Here is a 20,660-nt window from a genome sequence, read left to right on the forward strand (position 1 = left end):
TGAATATCAAAGAATTGAGCTTTTGAACTGTGGTACTTGAGAAGATTCTTGAGAGTCCCTTATACAGCAAGGAGATCAAACCAGTCAATCTGAAAGGAAATCAACCTCTGACCCCTGCTGTCTCAGCTGAGGCATCAACTGAGGGCCTCCAGGTGGACAGAAAGGATGCTTCCACTGCAAAAGTACCTAACCATGGCAGCTCCAAGCAAACAGTTTGTAGCCTCACCCATGGAGAAGCTCAGAAATGCTGAAGGCTCTGTGTACCCTGGGTCTCCCGATAACATGGTTGCATTCTCCCCAGCAGCACTGGAGGCTAAGGAAGGGGCATTCTGGGCCCTGGAGGAGGGGGATGGCTCAGGGATCCACTGGGGTCACGGCTTACCAAGTAGGACTGGAAATGACAGAGCAGGCATATGTGACAGAGACCTGGTGAATGGTTGTGGGACAAAAGGGAACCAGCTCTCCATGAAGTACCTCACCCAAAATCCCCTGGAGGAGAAGCCCAGGGATAAGTTCATCTGAGATGGGATGAAGAGAGTCTATTTCATTATCCCTTATAATTCCTCTGAATGAGGAGGTGGTGGAGTTGGTGGGTCATCACAAACTTCCATGGCCTAGACTATCTCCCAGTTTCTTTCTTTGGGGCTGCCTCTCCCCAGATTCAGTTATGTAGTTCTGGAGGAAATTGAAAATCATGTGTGCTGCTGGGTCAGAGCCATACAAAATGTAAAGTCAAACAAAGGACCTGATGGCCCTGCCAGGATGGCTAATCTAGGACTGTACATGTGATCTGAGGTGGGTCGTTCAGAGAACACCCTCGAACTCTGATGTCTTCAATCTTTTCTTTCCTTATTGGAGATGCCTTCAGGATATAAAACCCTAGGGCAGGTGGCTTGGACTCCCTCAGTAGGTGTAGAAGCCAGGAAGAAAGTTGTCAGGCTAAGACCATCAGAGAAGAAGGAAGGGAAAGAGTGAGGGTGTGAAATAGAGAACTGATGACTTCTGATTTCTTGGGTCCAGTCACATAGACCTTTGCATTTGCTCTGATTCTTGTGTCCTGGATTCTCAGAATCATTTCAATGAGTCTCCCTTTTTATTGAATCCAGTTGGAGGTGGGTTCCTCTCAACTGTGATTCAGATTTTGTTCTCTATCCTTCCGCATCATTGTACACCTCCCAGACACAAACAGAGGCACCTGTTTGTTTCAGCACCCTTATGAATGAAACCCTTTTTATTCTTTAATGAGAATAGGGTGTGCAGACCACCAAATACAGTTCACCAGCATCCTGGCCAGGAGTACCCTAAGTGTGATTTAGTGCTTGCTCGGAGTGGCCTTACTGATTCCTGAATGACTCCAAGCATTTATACTGCCTGTGCCAGGTCAATCCTGTCATTTCCTTGATCAAAGACTGAGAAATACAACTTCAGGAAGATGTCACCCAGGATCCAGGTCTCTCTAGATGTCCTCTCTGTGTTCTCTTTAATGGTGGTATAGCAGTGGCCTCTAGAATCCTGGAGGAGTCAGAGACACACACCAGTCAGCCTGAGCCCTTACCTGCGACTTCCACAAATATCCAGACCCAGCACAATTCTTGGTTTTATGTCCCTCTTTTGATAAGTATCAAGGGATTTTCGCATTAGCAGGGGATATGAGAGTTTTATCCACAACCAAAAAGGGCCAAGACGTGAGGTTCCCATGAGGAAGGGTGTGTCGGAGGGGAGGACTGGGAGTTGGGGATACAGAGGAATGATAAAGAACAAAGTCCTACTGTCGAGAATAAGGAAATATATTAAATATCCAGTCATAAATCACATGAAAAATAATAAGAAAAAGAATATGTATTTCTGTATGTGTATAACTGAGTCACATTGCTGTGCAGCAGAACTTAATGCAACACTGAAGATTAGCCACACTTCAATGGCAGAAAGTGAAGAGAAACTAAAAAGCCTCTTGATGAAAGTGAAAGAGGAGAGTGAAAATGTTGGCTTAAAGCTCAACATTCAAAAAACGAAGATCATGGCATCTGGTCCCATCACCTCATGGGAAATAGATGGGGAAACAGTATCAGACTTTATTTTTTCAGGCTCCAAAATCACTGCAGATGGTGACTTCAGGCTTGAAACTAAAAGACACTTACTCCTAGGAAGGAAAGTTATGACCAACCTAGATAGCATATTCAAAAGCAGAGACATTATTTTGCCAACAAAGGTCCGTCTAGTCAAGGCTATGGTTTTTCCACTGGCCACGTATGAATGTAAGAGTTAGACTGTGAAGAAAGCTGAGCACCGAAGTATTGATGCTTTTGAACTGTGGTGTTGAAGAAGACTCTTGAGAGTCCCTTGGACTGCAAGGAGATCCAACCAGTCTATTCTAAAGGACATCAGCCCTGGGTGTTCTCTGGAAGGACTGATGCTAAAGCTGAAACTCCACTACTTTGGCCACTGCATGTGAAGAGTTGACTCATTGGAAAAGACTCTGATCCTGGGAGGGATTGGGGGCAGGAGGAAGAGGGGATGACAGAGGATGAGATGCCTGGATGGCATCACCAACTTGATGGACATGAGTTTAAGTGAACTCCTGGAGATGCTAATGGACAAGGAGGCCTGGCATGCTGCAATTCATGGGGTTGCAAGAGTCGGACATGACTGAGTGACTGAACTGAACTGAACTGAATAAAATTTTTACAAAAGAAAAACAGTGTCCATAGTTCTCCTCTCTCCCTGTTTCTTTCCTTCTGACTCCTGCTCTTTGTTTTCTCTGCAGAGAATGCTGGTTCTCCTCCTGTGTCCCCACAATCCATACTTTATTTAAAAACTTTATTTTGTATTGGAACATAGCTGATTAACAAAATTCTTAGTTTCAGGTGGACAGTAAATGGACTCAACCATATATATCCATGTATCCTGGTCCCAAACATACCCCTCCCATCCAGGTTGTCATATAATTAAGCAGAATTCCCAGTGCTACATAGTAACTCGTTGTTGGTTATCCATCTTAAATAGAGCAGTGTGACCACAGTACGTTCTTGAAAACTTAACTCAGGAACTCTGGGAAGCCTCCTTCGGCCTGCACTCACCCTCTTTGGCCACTCCAGGCTTGGGTGGGTAATGTACTCTGGTTCCCCATCCCCGCCATCTGTCTGTAGCCCTCATCATCCCAAGTAAGTCCCCAGTGCCCCAATACAGAGCACCTTGGGATGCCATTTGCATGGAATCCAGTGCAGTTTTTCCTAGAACCAAGCAACCCTCCACATGGCTCCATGAGTTTACAGTTTTAGAATTCCTGAAATTCCCTCTCTTCCTCAAAGCCTTCTTTCAGCCCATCAGCCAGGTCTGAACTCCCACAGGGAGCTGACATGAAGCCTCCACCCTGTGCTGGGGCTGAGCAGTCACCTTGCACCCTTTATTCACATTAACATCCAGCCTCCCCACAGAGGGGTCGGGTATCCCAACTCACAAAGGGGGCACCCGGCCAGAGTAAGGGGAAGATGCATCCGAGAACTAGGGTGACCATGTAATTTATCATCCAAACCAGGAAAACTGCGAGAAGGAAAGGGAGACTGTTAATCCCTATGGTGAAAGGGCACACTGGGAGTGTCCCCAGTCATTCTCCTTGTCACATGACTTATTTCAAGGATCGCTGGAGCTGACTTTCTGTGTTCATCCTTCTGAGAATTCAGATTGAACTGAAGCTTTTTGAACATTGAGGACCTGAGTGTTCCCCTCTCCTTGTGACTCCCACTATGTGAGCATGGCGTGGTGTCTCCACATTTATTTCAGGATGATCAGTGTCACAGACTGCCCTTTATTCTTAAACGGTTCATCTTGTGGGAGGCTCTGGCAGCCCCTGGGCTCAGCAGCATCTATAATAGTGTGAAATGACCTGCAAAGGGCGCCCTCCTCCCAGCAGCAGCACAAGGATTCCTGCAAGATCCTATTTGAGAACCACCTTTCAGGGTTCTCCCCTCAAATTGACAATGTAGGCTTGAGCTGGGACTGGGTAGTTGATGCCGTTGATGGTGAAGATAATAGAGGGCAGGGTACTGACCACAAAACATGCAACGTAGTGCTATTAGAGAGAGAGGGAGAGAGGTTGGCCCTGGAGATCCTTCTTGTGTGTGGAGACTGGGAGTGACCCTGGGACATGACCCTTCACCTCGGAACCCCTTGGCATGGCACCGATGAGTTTCTGGATGTTATTGACCAGTCTTCTTGGGCCAAGGATCAGTGATGTCCCAGTATCCACAAAGGGCTAACAGCAGCCAGAACAAGCAATAACCTTTCTTTTCACGGAGATGCTGAGACACAGTGTGACTAAGCAGGCATCAAGGTCATTCTGAGTTTCCCCAGAGATGCCCCCTTCCCGTCTGTCTTCTAAATAGCCCTTTGTTTCTTGCCCTCTTTTCCTTTACTCTCAACATGACATCTTCCTTGACATTCTCAAATGCAGTACTTGAATACACCAGGCTCTTTTGCACCTTGACACAAGCTGGTCTTCCTTCCTAGAGGAGCCCCCTCCCCTTTAACTAGCAAATTTCTTCTTATCTTCCAGATTCCAGCTTAATTGTCATGGTTTCAGGGAAGTCTTTCCCCTGGTGTTTATCAGTCTCCTTTCTTGACAGTCTCTTTGTAGATACTTCCTCATGTCTAGCATGTACCAAAGTCACAATTTACTGTATGTGTGTCTCATTTCCTGTTCATCTGCCTTCTTAGATGGGAGGGCGAGTTTTATTCTCATTACCTCCTTAAAGTGCCTGGCACACCGTGTATGCCCAAGGCTTCTCTGTTCAGTGAGTGAATGAAGACAGTGTGAATAATGAATGAAAAACATCCAGAGAGCTGTATTGTGTGGGGAACAAATAACGGGTCAGTTGCAAACTGAAGATGGAGGTTTGCGAGGGGAGCAGATTCTCACAGTGGTGGGATAGACAGGCTCCTCTGGGAGAGGGTGTCTGCCAGCACTGCTCCTACAACCAGCTCAGATGCTGAGACCCTGGCCAGGAAATACATGACTAGCCCACAGAAACTCCAAAGGACAGGTCAGCTTTTGTCTGAGGGTATCACACAGAATCCTATCAATTATGCCTCTTATCCTCGGGTCATTCCTGGATCCCAGCTTCCTGATTCTCTGTTATAGCCTCTGCCCCACTGTGTGCCCATGAACATAGGGTGTCTTTTTTATTAGTTGCTTTCACATCTTAAGACTCCAGCAAATCTCTCTACACTGCTCAGTAATTGCTCCCTTAGGAGACCAGTTCTCCCCATTTGCTAAGGATTTTCCTTGTTTTTAAACTGACATTTATCTGTACTGAGAACTTCCTATGTCTCAGGTAGCCCCGGACAGTTGGTCATCTTATACCTCTGTTCAGGCTGGAGAAATTCTCCCTGGTCCTCTGTTCACCACACTGTAGAGTCCTCTAACCATGCTCCATGCTTTACAGGGCAGTGGGTGCAATCCTCTTCCAGCTACACAGACCTCTCTGGACCGTTTTAGGACCCTGGTCAGAGCCCTGGTCAGAACGCCTGGGGATTATGAACACATTGGTTGTTTGTATATCTATCTGCTTGTGTGTTTGTTTGTATATGTGTTTGTATGTGTGTTTATATGTGTCTCTGTGAGTGCTTGTGTGTCTCTGACTAGATATGCATGTTTTTATGTATCTTTGTGTAGGTTTATATGTATCTGCTTGTGTGTTTCCAAGTGTCTGTGTGTCTGTCTGTGTCATTGTGGGTGGTGTATATGTCTGTTTGACTGTGTGTTTGAGAATGTATTTGTGTGTGTCTGCCTGTGTCCATGTACAGTAGCTGGAGCATTATTTGGGCTGACCCTCAGAGGGAGAGGCTTACCTGGCCATGTGTAACTCCAGTCTCTGGCGTGGATTAATGGTACCCAGTTGAGTGCTCCCTGGCAGTAGGATTTATCCACCCCACCAAACATCACCACACTACCTTTCACCCTGCACGTGTAGGGAGAAGAGAGGGGGGGATCCTTGGAGGACAGTAACAACAGCACTGTCTGAGAGCTGTGCTGGTCCACCCATCCAGGCCCTAATAAGGTCCCCACATACAGATGCAGAAATCGAGTCTCGGAGCGATTGAGATCCAGACTGAGGTCTATTACTGGCTAATGAGTGACACAGAGGAGGTTAGAATCTGAGTCACCTGGCTGGGTGCCACCCACTCTATCTTCTGAAGATGCCCTACCTTCTGCAACCTGAGTGCTCAGACACACTCAGAGGACATGATGCTGAAGCATAATGGCTTTCTCCTTGTCTAGCTTGTCATTTTTCAGGAAAATTAAAGCATGGGAGTTCTAAGGGTATGGGTTCAGGTCACCCAGAGTTGGCACCATTGACCTGTGACCTCTACTGTCCAAAGGGCCTCAACTCAGAAGGGACCCCACCTTTGTTCTCCCTGTCTTTAAATGCCTAATATTTATTGAACAAGAGGTCCCACATGTCTGTTTTGTGTCCCACACATTCATGTTTCACTGGCTCCTGCAAATTTGGTAGCTGGTCCTGGGCTCCCAGTGGAATGCTAATGAGGAAGGAAAGATATCCACCATCCTTCTCCTTCCTTCCTGATCAAATTCATAAGTAAATCATATTGCTTTTTCCTCCAATTTGTTTCCTGTTGCCTTCCATTAGTCTTCCTCCTCACTCACCCCCCTAGATCAAATTACTGGTTTTGAGCCCAGGAACAGGGTTGTGTTCCAATAAAAGGTTATTTATACAAGCCAGGGTTGAAGGCAGGTACAAGCCTGGGGCTATATTTATCCTGGCTTAGATTATCTCTCAGGATTCTTCTTTATCAAGTGTTCTATAATTTTCATGCAACTAAAAGCATCTTACAGCTAATTTGGAGAAAGGGATTGTCCATCTCAGACTTACTTGCTCAAGTAGAAGGCAAAAACAGGCTCAGAAATGGCACCTTGATTCTTCAGGTTGGCAAAGATGGGGATAGCTCCAAAGAGGGATATGTTGGGGTAGTTCAAGCCCAAGATGCCATCAAAAGGTGCACCCTCACACCCGTATTCCACAACACTTAGACTGAACAGCTGGTCAGTACTTACAAGGTCCCCAATCTGTGGGAGAGAAGAATGTTCCCACTTAACAGATACATGAAGTGGGACTAGGACTGGGCTGGGGTTTTATTGCCATTAAATCCGCAGAGAAGAAATGAGGCTGGGCTGTGTCTTTGGTGGACCTCAGACGGTTAGACCAACCTGGGAGGGAAATTTGGGTTCCATTTGTGGGAAGCTGTGAATTTTAAAACATCTGCCCTTCTGAAAAACACCACCTGAGTGCGTCAAACTGGCCTTGTGGCTTCTGTCCAGGTGGGGCAACCAAGAGTCAGGCCAGGACCCATTGTGCGTGCCCCCTTGTGGACAAAATGAGTCGAGAGCAAGGTCGTCTTCTCTGGAATCACTATGACCTAATGACAGGAATGGACTGAATTCTCTGTAAGGTACTGTGGATTCTGCCTCTGTCCAGGAAGACAGAAGCCAAATCACAATCTTGCTTGCAGGGATATATGAAAATACAGTCTGGGAAATTCACTTTTGGGGATATGTGTGTATTTGTGTGAGTGTGTATGAGAGAGAAAGAGAGAGAGGGGAACTACACAAGCACTTTGGGGAGGCAAGCCATACATTTTATTAGACTCTCAAAGCCACTGTAGAGTGAGAACTCATTTATCAGGCCCTTTAATTTCTCTGGCCTCCAGTTTCCCACTATGGATACCTGAAGCCCTTGACTGCCCCCAGTGTCCCCAGATCAGTTTTGTCCTGTCCCTAACACCCTATAGCAACTTCAGTCATAAAAAGTCAACCCAGCTCCACTGTTTACCACATGTGTGACACAAGCAACCCTTGCTGTCTGCACCTCAGTTTCTTCATATGTCTCATGAGCTAACCACCTGCTGTGTGGGGTAGATGCAGGATTAAACCAATTATTACCTGAAAGTGCTTGGAACAGTCTGTGAATATAAAAGTGGATGATTTTTTCCCCTCTTCTCACTCCCAGCAAAATGAACCTTGATCTGCTCATGGGCAGAGTAGCTGCAAGTTCACACCTCAAGCCACTAGCTGGGTTAGCTAATCCGTTTGCTCATGTGTCACCACGGCACTGCCTCCCCAGGGACAGGATACTGTGGGTAAGATGGGCAATGTCTATGGGATTTAGGCTAGGAAGAGTCCTTCCAGATGGTCCTGCATCCATTTTACAAGAAGGGGTCACTCCATCGCCAGTCCTGACTCAGCTTCTCTTTACATGTTACTGGAACGGTGTCATAAACAAGAAATCCCTTCATGGTCCCAGATCCATAGGCGATCCTGAAGGTCTTTTGGGTAGGCCAAAAGGTGGAAGACTTGTAATGACTGAACCTAACTTGTCTAGCTGCAGACACGAGTGTCATCATGTGCCAAGGGTGGAAACAGGGCGGCAGGGCAAGTGAAGGATGGTCTGGGTAGAGGGTGTCTATTCTCATAACAGGCTGGACTGGGGCAAAAGAGGGAGGGCACCCACAAGTCAGATGAGCCTGTGTCAAAGATAACCTGGAATTCCTGAGGGGGTGTTCCAGTGGTGATGTTACCTACTTAGAGCATCTGCAGGGAGAAAGAGGGAGTGGGTTGGTGCAGAACTGGCTACCCTCTCTTCCCACACTGATATGTCCCTATGGGTGTCATATATCTCTTGAGATCACTTTCCAACCACTCTGAGGCTCACAGCCTTTGATCACAGAGGTGCTTGCATTTGATATTTTTTTTCCTGTGCTACATTGTACGCAGGATATTGATTCTATGACCAGGTGTTGAAGTGGTACCTCCTGCATTGTAAGTGCAGAGGCATAATCACTGGGCCTCCAGGAACATTGGACACCCAGGGAAGTCCTGGTGCCTTCATTTGAGAAACTCTGTAGTCTCTTCAAACCCAGCCTTAGCACCCCCTTCTCCAGGAGGCCTTTCTTGATCAACCTCAGCCACTCCCTCTAAACTCAGACCACATTCAATGAACACCACACAAGTGACCCTTTCATTTGACATGTATTTACACTTTGCCTATCTCTCAGGCTGACATGAGCATTCTTGAAACAAAATAAGCCCTTTTTCTAATCTAAAAACAGTAACCACTGTGTTAGATTCTGATGGCCTTACACAGAATACGGGTTCATTAACTTTTTACTGCTGTGGTTCTTGCGTCTGTCCAAACTGAATTCCTCTGCCTGGTTATTCACAATTGCTTTGCAGTTGGTTCTACCTACTGATCAGAGATGGTTCACTCTTCATCTATAATTAGTTGACTCCCTTAGTTCAGAAGGAGCTGCTGCTGCTGCTGCTAAGTTGCTTCAGTCGTGTCTGATTCTGTGCAACGCCATAGACAGCAGCCCATCAGGCTCCACCATCCCTGGAATTCACTAGGCAAGAACACTAGAGTGGGTTGCCATTTCCTTCTCCAATTCAGGAAAGTGAAAAGTGAAAGTGAAGTCGCTCAGTCGTGTCCAACTCTTAGCCACCCCATGGACTGCAGCCTACCAGGCCTCTCTGTTTTGGGGGTATTTCCAGGCAAGAGTACTGTAGCGGGTCGTCATTGCCTTCTGCTCAGAAGGAACAATCTCCCTCAAACTAATGACACATCTTTGACACAGAAATGGATGTTTACCTGCCACCTGGTAATTTCTGGGCCCAGTCACCAAGACAAGAGTTGAGGATGATAGTGCCTTCTCCTCTGCGTGGGGTTCCTTTGGCCCAGTGTTTCTGCCTCTTGCAGGAGCCCCAGCCCCAACATCCCACGAGGCATCTCCAAATGGGCCCCAATGTTAAGCTAGAGCACCAGGTGGCGCTGTGGAGCAACATCCTGCCAAAACCCTCACATCCATGATGTTCCTCAGGGGGTGAATAGTTATATTTGAGCCACAAGAAGAAATCTGAGACAGTCTGTAAGCATGTTCCCTGAGGAAATTGTTCAGTGAAAGTGGTTTTTTTTTTTTTTTTTCACTTAAGGTATTTCTCATGATCTTCACTTGCCTTAGAGGTATTCTTTCACTGAACATTTGACAAAGAAAACAAAGAAGATGCTCCATTTAGCTGTCAGTGTTGAGGTATAACTGTCATTGTAATGGCACTGTGTATTTTCTAATCATTTTTATGAATCATCTTATTATAAGAATTTTATGCATATTCCATGGCAAAGACATAGGTTTGAATAAAGCTTCTCTTCTGTAATGTTAGGTAAGCCATATGACAATGCGGGGTCTCAGTCTCCCCTTTGGTAAAATGGTGGAATGTAATGATTCAGACCCTCCAAATAGGATATCCTGGGGATAAGTGAAGTGGTGGATATAAGGTACCTGATAAATAGGAAGTCTCAACAATGACAGCCATTAGCATTGCTGTTGTCACCCCACTGTATCTTTCTCATAGAAGCTCAGGGATGGAGGTAGAAGGGGAATTCCTATCCTATTTTACAAGGGAGGAATTTGAAATGCAAGAGGTTTGTGAATTGGCTGTGGTCACACTGCTTGTCAGATATAAAACACTGTATAAGTAGCTCTCCCAATCTTTGTCCAAGTTAAAAGAGAAGAGAGAGTTGAAAGAAGAATCCAGGAGATAGGGAGCAAGTTCAGGAAATGTAGAAAATTAAGAGAGAAGTTAAAAGAAAGCACCACAGAGAGAAACACACAGAGACTTCCAAAGGGATGGAGAGATAAACGATAGTGATACTGAGATGCAGACATAGACATATACACACTGAAGTAGAGAGGGAACAAAGAGGACATGACAAATAAAAGGTAGAAAAGTGCTATTCCACAGGACCACACCTACATCTGCATTGACTGTGCACGAACAATTGCAAGGATTTCCAATTTCAATAGATCATGACATGACTGGACCCCAGAGTTGGGCAACTATGAAAACCTACACCAAGAACCTTGGGTCCCACAGTTCCTATAACAAGGTACTTATCAATAAGTAAGGGTTAAACTTTAAGATTGTCGGGGAAATATTCCATTCTGTTCTAAACATGATGAGTAGAAGAATAATCAGATGAAAAGAAAAATCACAGAAAGGAAGATGATGTGGCTTACAGTCTCCATACTTACATGACTCTGCAATCTGAGAAGGCCACCAGGTCGAGGAGCACAAGCCACTTCATGCTTCTTTCCTGGCTCCAAGTATTCAGAGCAGTCCTGGTTCTTAGCATGTAGTGGTGACCAGGAGCCGCTAGGTATATATGCTCTGACATGCCCTAGTTTTAGGCCACTAATAGGTCTGAAAAAAATCAAAAAAGTCTCGATATAATCTTTACCTTCATCAGTGTCCTTGGCGAGTGGACTTTGAACCTTCACAGAATACAGAGAATTGAACTGTAATCTATTACTTCCTTGAAGCTTGGCTGGAAAATCAAACTTGTGTACACGGACATCTAAGAAGATGGAGAACCTTGCCTACTTAGAGAAAAAACCTGCTAAGAACATCATAAAAATGGACACTAAGGTCCAAGCTCGACATTCGTGTTTTCATGTCATCTTCCTAGCCACTTCATGAGATATGCATTGCTGTCTTCATTGGAGAGGAGATTGCTAGGAAGATAAGTTGTCAAATGACAAAGTGAAGACTTTCAGGGACAGCCCAGGGACACACAATGGGCTTTAGGTAGTGGGTCTAATGGCAGACATCAGGGGCACCTATGATGCCAGTCTGAAACAAAGATTTAGGGCAAAGCAGTACTTCAATTCCATGGTTTCAGTATTGGAAGAAATGTCATATGCATCCAAAATGTATTTTATAGCATCCAAAAAATGTACAAGGAAGAACCATGTGTTAGTCTCTGGGTTAAAGGCTTCAAAGTCAAAGTTGATCACGACAAAAGTAGTCTTTATCTTAAGAGAGCTAGCAGTCTAGTTATCACAAAATCATGGCCCCAGGAGGCAGAGGATATGATACTAGGACTAGGTGGCCATGTTGAACCCTGGGCCACACAGGCCTTACCACTGGGAGCAGCCTTTCCTTCACTTCACCCATGCTGGAAAGCAGGCCAGTTGGCCATGTTTTCAGGAGAATTGGAAGTTTGGATATTTATGTACAATCTACTGATTTTAATGCTAGCAACTAATTTTTTTCCCAAAAAACAGTGGGAATGAAATCTCCACAGCAATGTGCTGGAATCAGCCTTCAGTCTCTGCAGATTTTTATTTCTTGCCTAGAGTTGGGAGTGCAGTGGGGACAGAGAAGAATTTAATTCATGTCTGTTGATTTACAAAGAGACTTAATGCATACTAAACATGTGTGTTTCCTTTCTATTTATAAAGAAAGATCACAAGGGACATACAAACCAACAAAATTTAACTGCTGAAGATAAGTGGATATATTTCTGATATAATTTCCCCATAGTGTCTATGTCATGAAAAATTTTGTCTGCCAAACAAAACATATAAAAAAATAATTTTGAAATGTCTTCCCAATCAAAGAAGACAAAACAACTGTGGCAGCCAAAGTAAAGACAATCGTGTTTAATAAGTCATCCAGGACTCCCAGGGCCTATTGCTGCTTGAGATCTATCCATGCCTGTCCCTTGAATACAACAGGAGCCTCTCCTGTTACCAGGTGTGTTTAGATGGAGCACTGTGACTTAATCCTCATTTTTACATGTTTAAATTCAGTTCTCATGGTTAAATCCCAACAGGGGGAATATGACATCATTGACAAAGGATACACATATATGCCTTTTGAACTATGGCATTAAAGAAGACTCTTGAGAGTCCCTTGGACTGCAAGGAGATCAAACCAATCCATCCTAAAAAAAATCAGTTCTGAATATTCACTGGGAGGACTATGCTGAAGCTGAAGCTCCAATTATTTGCCTACCTGATGGGAAGAACTGATTCATTGAAAAAGACCCTGATGTAGGAAACATTGAAGGCAGGAAGAGAAGGGGAAGACAGGATGAGATGGTTGGATGGCATCACCAAGTCAATGGACATGAGGTTGAGTAAGATTCAGGAGTTGGTGATGCTTAGGGAAGCCTGGCATCCTGCAGTCCATGGCATTGCAAAGAGACAGACATAAGTGAAAGGTCTGAATTGAACTGAACAAATTAAGAAAGAGACTGATAATTCTAATTGCATCAAGTTGGTGACTAGCTGCCCATACAACACATTACTTAAGTGGCTTTAAAATTCAGAATTATGACTGCATTCAGAGTGGAATATCTTCTAAGGAAAAACAAAAATACTGCCCATCCAAAACAAAACCAAAGGAAATCAAAAGAAAAAGAGGAAAGAAACCTAAAACTATATTCAACAACTTATTGTTCCTCATAACTTATGTTATTGTGACAGAATCATATGCATGTTAACAGGTAAAAGCAAGACAATAATTAATACTAATGTTCTGAAGTAAGCCTTTCAGTGGCTAGAAAAAGAGGTTCACACATAACATAAAGAAGTTTAATTCAAACCCTGCTGTCTTACATCTTGAACTGAAAGCATAAGTTTGTACCAACTAATTATATTTATTTTATTTTTTAAGGAAAATCTGTACTTCCTACTCTGACCAACAGAAAGCCTACAAGCAATGACAGCTTGATAACAGTGACAATTCTGAGGTCTAACAAGTAGCTTCTAAATATGTTTCCCATCAGATGATGCATGGATTCTTAAAGAGATGGCTGATTTCAGGACTAAGGAAATGCACAAAATAATCTTGGGAATCGTGGAGGACTAGAAAGCTAGGGCACTTCGAAGCCCAGTGGGAACTGGACAGAAAGTTTTGGAATCCAAATGAAAAGGATCTACCAGTTTGTTGGACAGAATGATGTTTCTGCTTTTCAACACACTGTTTATGTTTGTCATAGCTTTCCTGCCAAGAAGCAAATGTCCTCTGATTTCATGGCTGCAGGCACCATCCACAGTGGTTTTAGAGGCTAAGATGAAGAAATCTGTCACTACTTCCAACTTTTTTCCTTCTATTTGCAATGAAGGATGGGGCTGGATCCCATGATCTTAGTTTTTTAATTTTCAATTTTAAGCTGGCTGAATGTGTCCAAATGTTAATAGGCAACATCTGATTTGTCACTGTGATAGATTGCTAGGGCACCAACTCATTATTCTGAGCACTGAGAAAGGAAAATAATCATCAATATTTATGCTATTTTTGTTTCTATTAAGCATAGGTTATGTAACTACAAACAGTTCCAGGAAAACAAGCTAGACTGTCCCTTCTGGGGGTGATGAAAGAGTGATGGAGAGCAGCTATAATACAGATGAAGCCTCACTCACTGGCTTGCTGCTCACCTCCTGCTGTGGAGGTCTGGTTCCTAATAGACCAAGGACTGGACTGGTACTTGTCCTGACCCACTGTGCTGGTATTGTGGACTCCTGCACTAAACCACTCACTGTGCTGGTGTTGTGGACTCTTGCTCTAAACCCAATAGTGGGACATTCTGTAAGACAAACCACTCTGCTTCCGCCCAGTTTCTGAACAAATAAATGACATTAAAATTGGGAGAGGGACAGCTATTTAGTCTTAAAGGAGAACAACCAAGTGCAACATATGACTACATTCTTTCAATAAATTCTGAAAACTGCTTTTTGAGAATCAGGGAAATTTGTACATAGACTGGATATTAGATGTTAATTTTATTGGGAACACATGAGCATTTTTTTCACATCCTACCATTTTACCCCAAACACTCATTATGTATATTTTGTGAAGTGTTCATCTTGTCCCTAAAACACTTCAGGAAAAATGAATAAGGAGTAAAATAGAGAAGAAAATGACAGTCTGTCTTGATTTAAAAACAGAACTGCATAGCTGCTATGGATTGAATTGTGTCCACTCTTGACTCCCAATGTGATGGTATTAGGAAGTAGGGCCTTTGAGAGGTACACAAGTTGACATGGGGTTTTGATAGTGGCCCCTCATGATGGGATTAGCCTCTCCCTCTTTTGCTCTCTTATATTCTCTCTTCCTCCTTCCCTTCCCCCACAACAAATGAGAACATAGCGAGAAAGACCTGAGGCAAGTCAAGAATGTCTTCACCGGGAACTCAATTGTCCACCACCTTGATGTTGCACAGTCTGTGGTCTATGACAACCTGTGGGACTAAGAGGTTAGTTTTGTAGTTATTGATACTGAATGATGAAATGTAGGGTTCATGACCCTCTTCTTTCTTATATTTGTTATGTTTGAAATTGTTTTGTAGTAAGAAGTTTATAGAATGAACTTTCTGTCTTGTGATACCCAAAGGGGACCAGAATAGAAGATTCAGGCATGTCCCTGATGAGTGAGTGTTTGGAGGACCACATACTCCTTACTCCAACTCTTCTCTTGCCATCTGAAAACCACCCCCCCCATACCTGAAAACCTTACCTCCAACCCTAACTTCATCTCCACTCCCCTGCTAAGCTACTGAGTCATCTAGTTGGAGATCTAGATGATTCAGGAGAGGGTCTGTGAGGAGAAGGAATTCAGACATTTTTAGAAAGAATGATCTTGGCAGCCTCCTTGGTTTTCCCTTCTTTATTGCCATCTGCAGGTGAGGGATAGGGCCTGGGTAGAGAGGAATCCACAAGTGAGACTGCATGGATATTTGCAAGAGAAGGGAGGAGGAATTCACAACCCAATAACCAGGAGGTAGGCAGCTTGCACAGGACCCAGGAGGGAAGGAAGAACCACTAGGAAAGAATAGTGCCTACCTGAGGGCCAGACCTATCTGAGTCTTCCTGTTAAACTTGGAGGTTGTATCCTTCCTGCTTTAATTTCTGCTCCAGATGTGGAGGGGATAGAGCTGTACTCACTGCTAATGAGTCACAGGGAGAGGGACAGCCTCCCCCAGGAACCTTGGATTCCACTCTAACTGTGGGTATCATCCCAAGCCAGAGAGCAAATGGCAGGTCATCCAAAATATGATCTACTTTAAATAGTATTTAAAATACTACAAAATTTGTCTAAGAGTCCTGGCATATCTTGTTCCCAGTGTTTTTTAGGAGAGATAAACAGTTAGCCTAATTTGGGTTCTGCTGAGGATTCTACAAGCTTCCCCATTGGTAACTTCTGACTTATAACTACCCGATCTCATCCCTCAGAACCCAAATGATGGTAAGTTCCAGTGGGCAAGGCCTCTAAAGTCCTCTAAAGTTGGAGTCCTCCAACTCCACACAGTTGGCTGTGTGCCAACTGGTTTACAACTCTCAATCCTGAGCCCAGGACCCATGAACATCACCAGACAGTTACAGCCCCCTGCCCACCAGAGGCAGCCTCCGCATCATCAGCAACACCCACCTCGGAGCCACTTGTCCACTGATTGGCACTGAGCCTCAGTCTGGAACAAATATTCTGGAGCAAGTCCAGTCTCCCTCATCCAAGAGGTGGGAAACTGAACCATGGGGTGTATGACTCACCTAAGGCTGCAGGTAAGTTAGTGAAGACTTGGGACCCAGGAACTCTGGTTCCCAGGCTAGGAGACTTCCAGGAAGGGAAAGATGAGAGAAAGCTCAATTGCATCCACTGCTGGGTAGCTCTCAGATGTCTGCAAGCACCAGAGTGGAAGTTCCATTCCCTTTGCCACTCAAGTCTGCTTCCAATTTTATCAGCAGACCTGCCTCCATGTAGCAGCAGGAAAGCAACATTCAGGGCTGTTTCTTTTGGGTTCCAGGCACAGTGGGGGAGCCCCAGCTGTAGTGACCCCAGGAGGCAGTCCTGCAGGTGGTGACTGACTCACTCCCAACTCAGAATCCAAAGAGCTCCTGCTCCTCATTCACACAACACAGACCCTGGGTGACTGGATAACATGCACCTGCAGTCAAGCGAGAAGCATTCCTTTCTCAGCCTTCTGGCAACTTAGATACGTGTCTTATGTTTCTTCAGAGAACCCCTGGCTGACCGAGGGTAGGGTCTAAGACTAGCCTGGATGAAGCAGATGTGTTCCCTCTTTGATGCTCAAAATAGACCTTGGAGATTCAAAGGCCTTGAGAGGGTTACAATCACACTTATGTTTTTTTGGGACTTCACTTGATAAATCTGGTTGGAGTAAAAGGACAGAAACACAGGACAAGGCTGGACATCTCTGGGTCCCAGCTGATTGTGAGTTGAGTTCCATCCACCAGGCTTAAAAGTCAGGTGCTAATGTTATTCACAAGCCACCTTTGAAGAAGGAATAGAGGAAAGAGTTTTTGGGCAGATAGTAGTGTGGTCAAAGGGCGATGAGAATCACATGGGGCAAGATGAAACAAGAGTCATTACTTGCTTCTTTGCTCTATCAGTTCCTTGGCATTTCTACTCCTGAGAACAAGTACATGGAAATAGAGGCATTGGTGGTGCTCCTGGCACCTGATGCTCCTGGGGATAACCAGTTTGTGTTCATGTCCCTGAGTCCAGAGCATATTCAGCCTCGTATTAGCCCCAGGTTCTCCCTTCTTGGGAAGGCTGACATGCCTCATGGCTGCTAACTCACAACTGAAGCATGGGATGAGGTCATGGTGGTTGACCCATAGGCCAAGTTCCAAGCATGGAAGGAAGATTGGCAGTGGAAGGGTAGCCATTTATGAAGCTTTGTTACCTTGATCCTTAGCAGGGGCTACTTCCCACATCTACAATGATTTTCTCCCAGAATTTGCTTGGCCAGGTCCTTCTCAACATTTAGCATCATCTCAAATGAGTCTCTCTCAGGCTTGCTTTCCCTGGCCACTGCACTCTCACAAGCACAGACCCTGATACAAAAAGTGCCTATAGACACTTCCCTCCATCAATACTATAATTACAGTTACCAAAGTGGAAAGGTGGGAGAGGGATAAATTGAGAGTTTGAGATTACTATATGTATACTACTTTATTTAATAGATAATCAACAAAGACCTACTTTACAACACAGGAATTATGCTCAATAGTTGTAATAACCTGTATGGGAAAAGAATCTAAGAAAGAATGGGTACATGTATATGTATAAGGGAATTAATTTCCCATACAACTAATATTAATACAATACTCTAAATTAACTATACTCCTATATAAATTAAAATCTGAATTTTGAAAAATGCTTATCTAGACTCTCATGGAGTTCTTTAGACTCACAGGATTCCAGATATGATCCTGGAGATGGCAGAGTGGGTGTAGAAATTGAGACATTATCTGAGGTTGCATTTTCCTGAGCTGTGGTGTCTTTTTGCTTCTAGTTTCACCTTTGATTTGTCTTTGGAGGATCTAATACAAAGGTCTGAGACACCAGTTCAGTGTTATTTGAAGGATGAGAGGGAAGTGCTAGTGGGAGAGTGAAATCCCAGCTCCCTAGTCTTGGGTTGGGGCACGTTTGAGGCACAACTTATGTCCCAAGTTTCCTATGAAGATAGGCTGTAGTTTCCCTCTCCAGTACTTGTATGATATCAGACCCAGCCTGGTTCATCATTTTTCATATCCTGCTAGCCCTGAGACCTCACTGATTTCTCTCTGAGAATATTTTTAATATAAATTGATTTACTTTAATTGGAGGCTAGTTACTTTACAATATGGTAGTGGTTTTGCCATACATTGACATGAATCTGGCCCAGGCATACATGTGTTTCCCATCCTTAACCCCCCTCCCACCCTCCTCCCCATCACATCCCTCTGGGTCATCCCAGTACACCATCCCCAAGCACCCTGTCTCATTCATCAAACCTGGACTGGCAATCCATTACACATATGATAATATACATGTTTCAGTGCTATTCTGTGAAATCATCACCCTCTCCCACAGAGTCCAAAAGACTGTTCTATACATCTATGTCTCTTTTGCTGTCTCGTATACAGAGTTATCATTACCATCTTTCTAAATTCCATGTATATGCATTAGTATACTGTATTGGTGTTTTTCTTTCTGGCTTACTTCACTCTGTATAATAGGCCGCAGTTTCACCCACCTCATTAGAACTGATTCAAATATATTATTTTAATGGCTGAGTAATACTCCATTGTGTATATGTACCACAATTTTCTTATCCATTCATCTGCTGATGGACATGTAGTTTGCTTCCATGTCCTGGCTATTATAAACAGTGCTGCGATGACCATTGGGGTACACGTGTCTTTTTCAATTCTGGTTTCCTCAGTGTGTATGCCCAGCAGTGAGACTGCTGGGTCCTGTGGCAGTTTTAGTGCCAAATTTTTAAGGAATCTCCACACTGCTCTTCAGAGTGGCTGTACTAGTGTGCATCCCTACCAACAGTGTAAGAGGGTTTCCTTTTCTCCACACCCTCTCCAGCATTTACTGTTTGTAGACTTTTGGATAGCAGCCATTCTGATTGGCCTGAAATGGTACCTCATTGTGGTTCTGATTTGCATTTCTCTGATAATGAGCTATGTTGAGCAACTTTTCATGTGTTTGTTAGACATCTGTATGTCTTCTTTGGAGAAATGTCTGTTTAGTTCTTTGGCCCATTTTTTGATTGGGTCGTTTATGTTTCTGGAATTGAGCTGCATGTGTTGCTTGCATATTTTTTAGATTAATTATTTGTCCATTGCTTCATTTGCTATTATTTTCCCCCATTCTGAAGGCTGTCTTTTCACCTTGCTTGTAGTTTCCTTTATTGTGCAAAAGTTTTTAAGTTTAATTAGGTTCCACATGTTTCTTTTTCCTTTTATTTCCAATACTCTGGGGGTTGGGTCCTAGAGGACCCTGCTGTGATTTATGCTGGAGAGTGTTTTCCCTATGTTTTCCTCTAGTAGTTTTATAGTTTCTCGTCTTACGTTTAGATATTTAATCCATTTTGAGTTTATTTTTGTGTATGATGTTAGAAAGTGTTTTAGTCTCATTCTTTTACAAATGGTTGACCAATTTTCCCAGCCACACTTGTTAAAGACATTGTCTTTTCTCCACTGTGTATTTTTGCCTCCTTTGTCAAAGATAAGGTGTCCATAGGTGCATGGATTTATCTCTGGGCTTTCTATTTTGTTTCACTGATCTACGTTTCTGTGTTTGTGCCAGTACCATACTGTCTTGATGACTGTAGCTTTGTATTAGAGCCTGAAGTCAGGCAGGTTGATTCCTCCGGTTCATTCTTATTTCTCAAGATTGCTTTGGCAATTCTAGGTTTTTTGTATTTCCATATAAATTGTGAAATTATTTGTTCCAGTTCTGTGAAAAATACCGTTGGTAGCTTGATAGGGATTGCATTGAATCTATTAGATTGCTTTGGGTAGTATACTCATTTTCAATATATTGATTCTTCTGATCCATGAACATGCTATATTTCTCCAACTATTAGTGTCCTCTTTGATTTCTTTCACCAGTGTTTTATAGTTTTCTATATATAAGTCTTTTGTTTCTTTATGTAGATATATTCCTATGTTTTTTATTCTTTTCTTTGCAATGGTGAATGTAATTGTTTCCTTAATTTCTTTTCTATTTTCTCATTATTAGTGTATAGGAATGAAAGGGATTTCTGTGTGTTGATTTATATCCTGAAACTTTACTATATGAATTTATTAGCTCTAGTAATTTTCTGGTGGTGTCTTTAGGGTTTTCTATGTAGAGGATCATGACATCTGCACACATTGAGAGTTTTAATTCTTCTTTTTGAGTCTGGATTCCTTTTATTTATTTTCCTGTAATGATTGATGCGTCCAAAACTTCCAAAACTATGTTGAATAGTAACAATGAGAGTGGACATCCTTGTCTTATTCCTGAC

General features: G+C 43.6%; 1 pseudogene; it reads right to left on the minus strand.

The window, feature by feature from the left end:
• Positions 1-1,362: 1,362 nt before the first annotated feature.
• On the minus strand, positions 1,363-11,153 carry LOC109554228 (pregnancy-associated glycoprotein 1-like; annotated as a pseudogene).
• Between the last annotated feature and the right edge of the window lie 9,507 nt (positions 11,154-20,660).

This window comes from Bos indicus, chromosome 29 (assembly GCF_029378745.1).
Source record: "Bos indicus isolate NIAB-ARS_2022 breed Sahiwal x Tharparkar chromosome 29, NIAB-ARS_B.indTharparkar_mat_pri_1.0, whole genome shotgun sequence".
NCBI lineage: Eukaryota > Metazoa > Chordata > Mammalia > Artiodactyla > Bovidae > Bos > Bos indicus.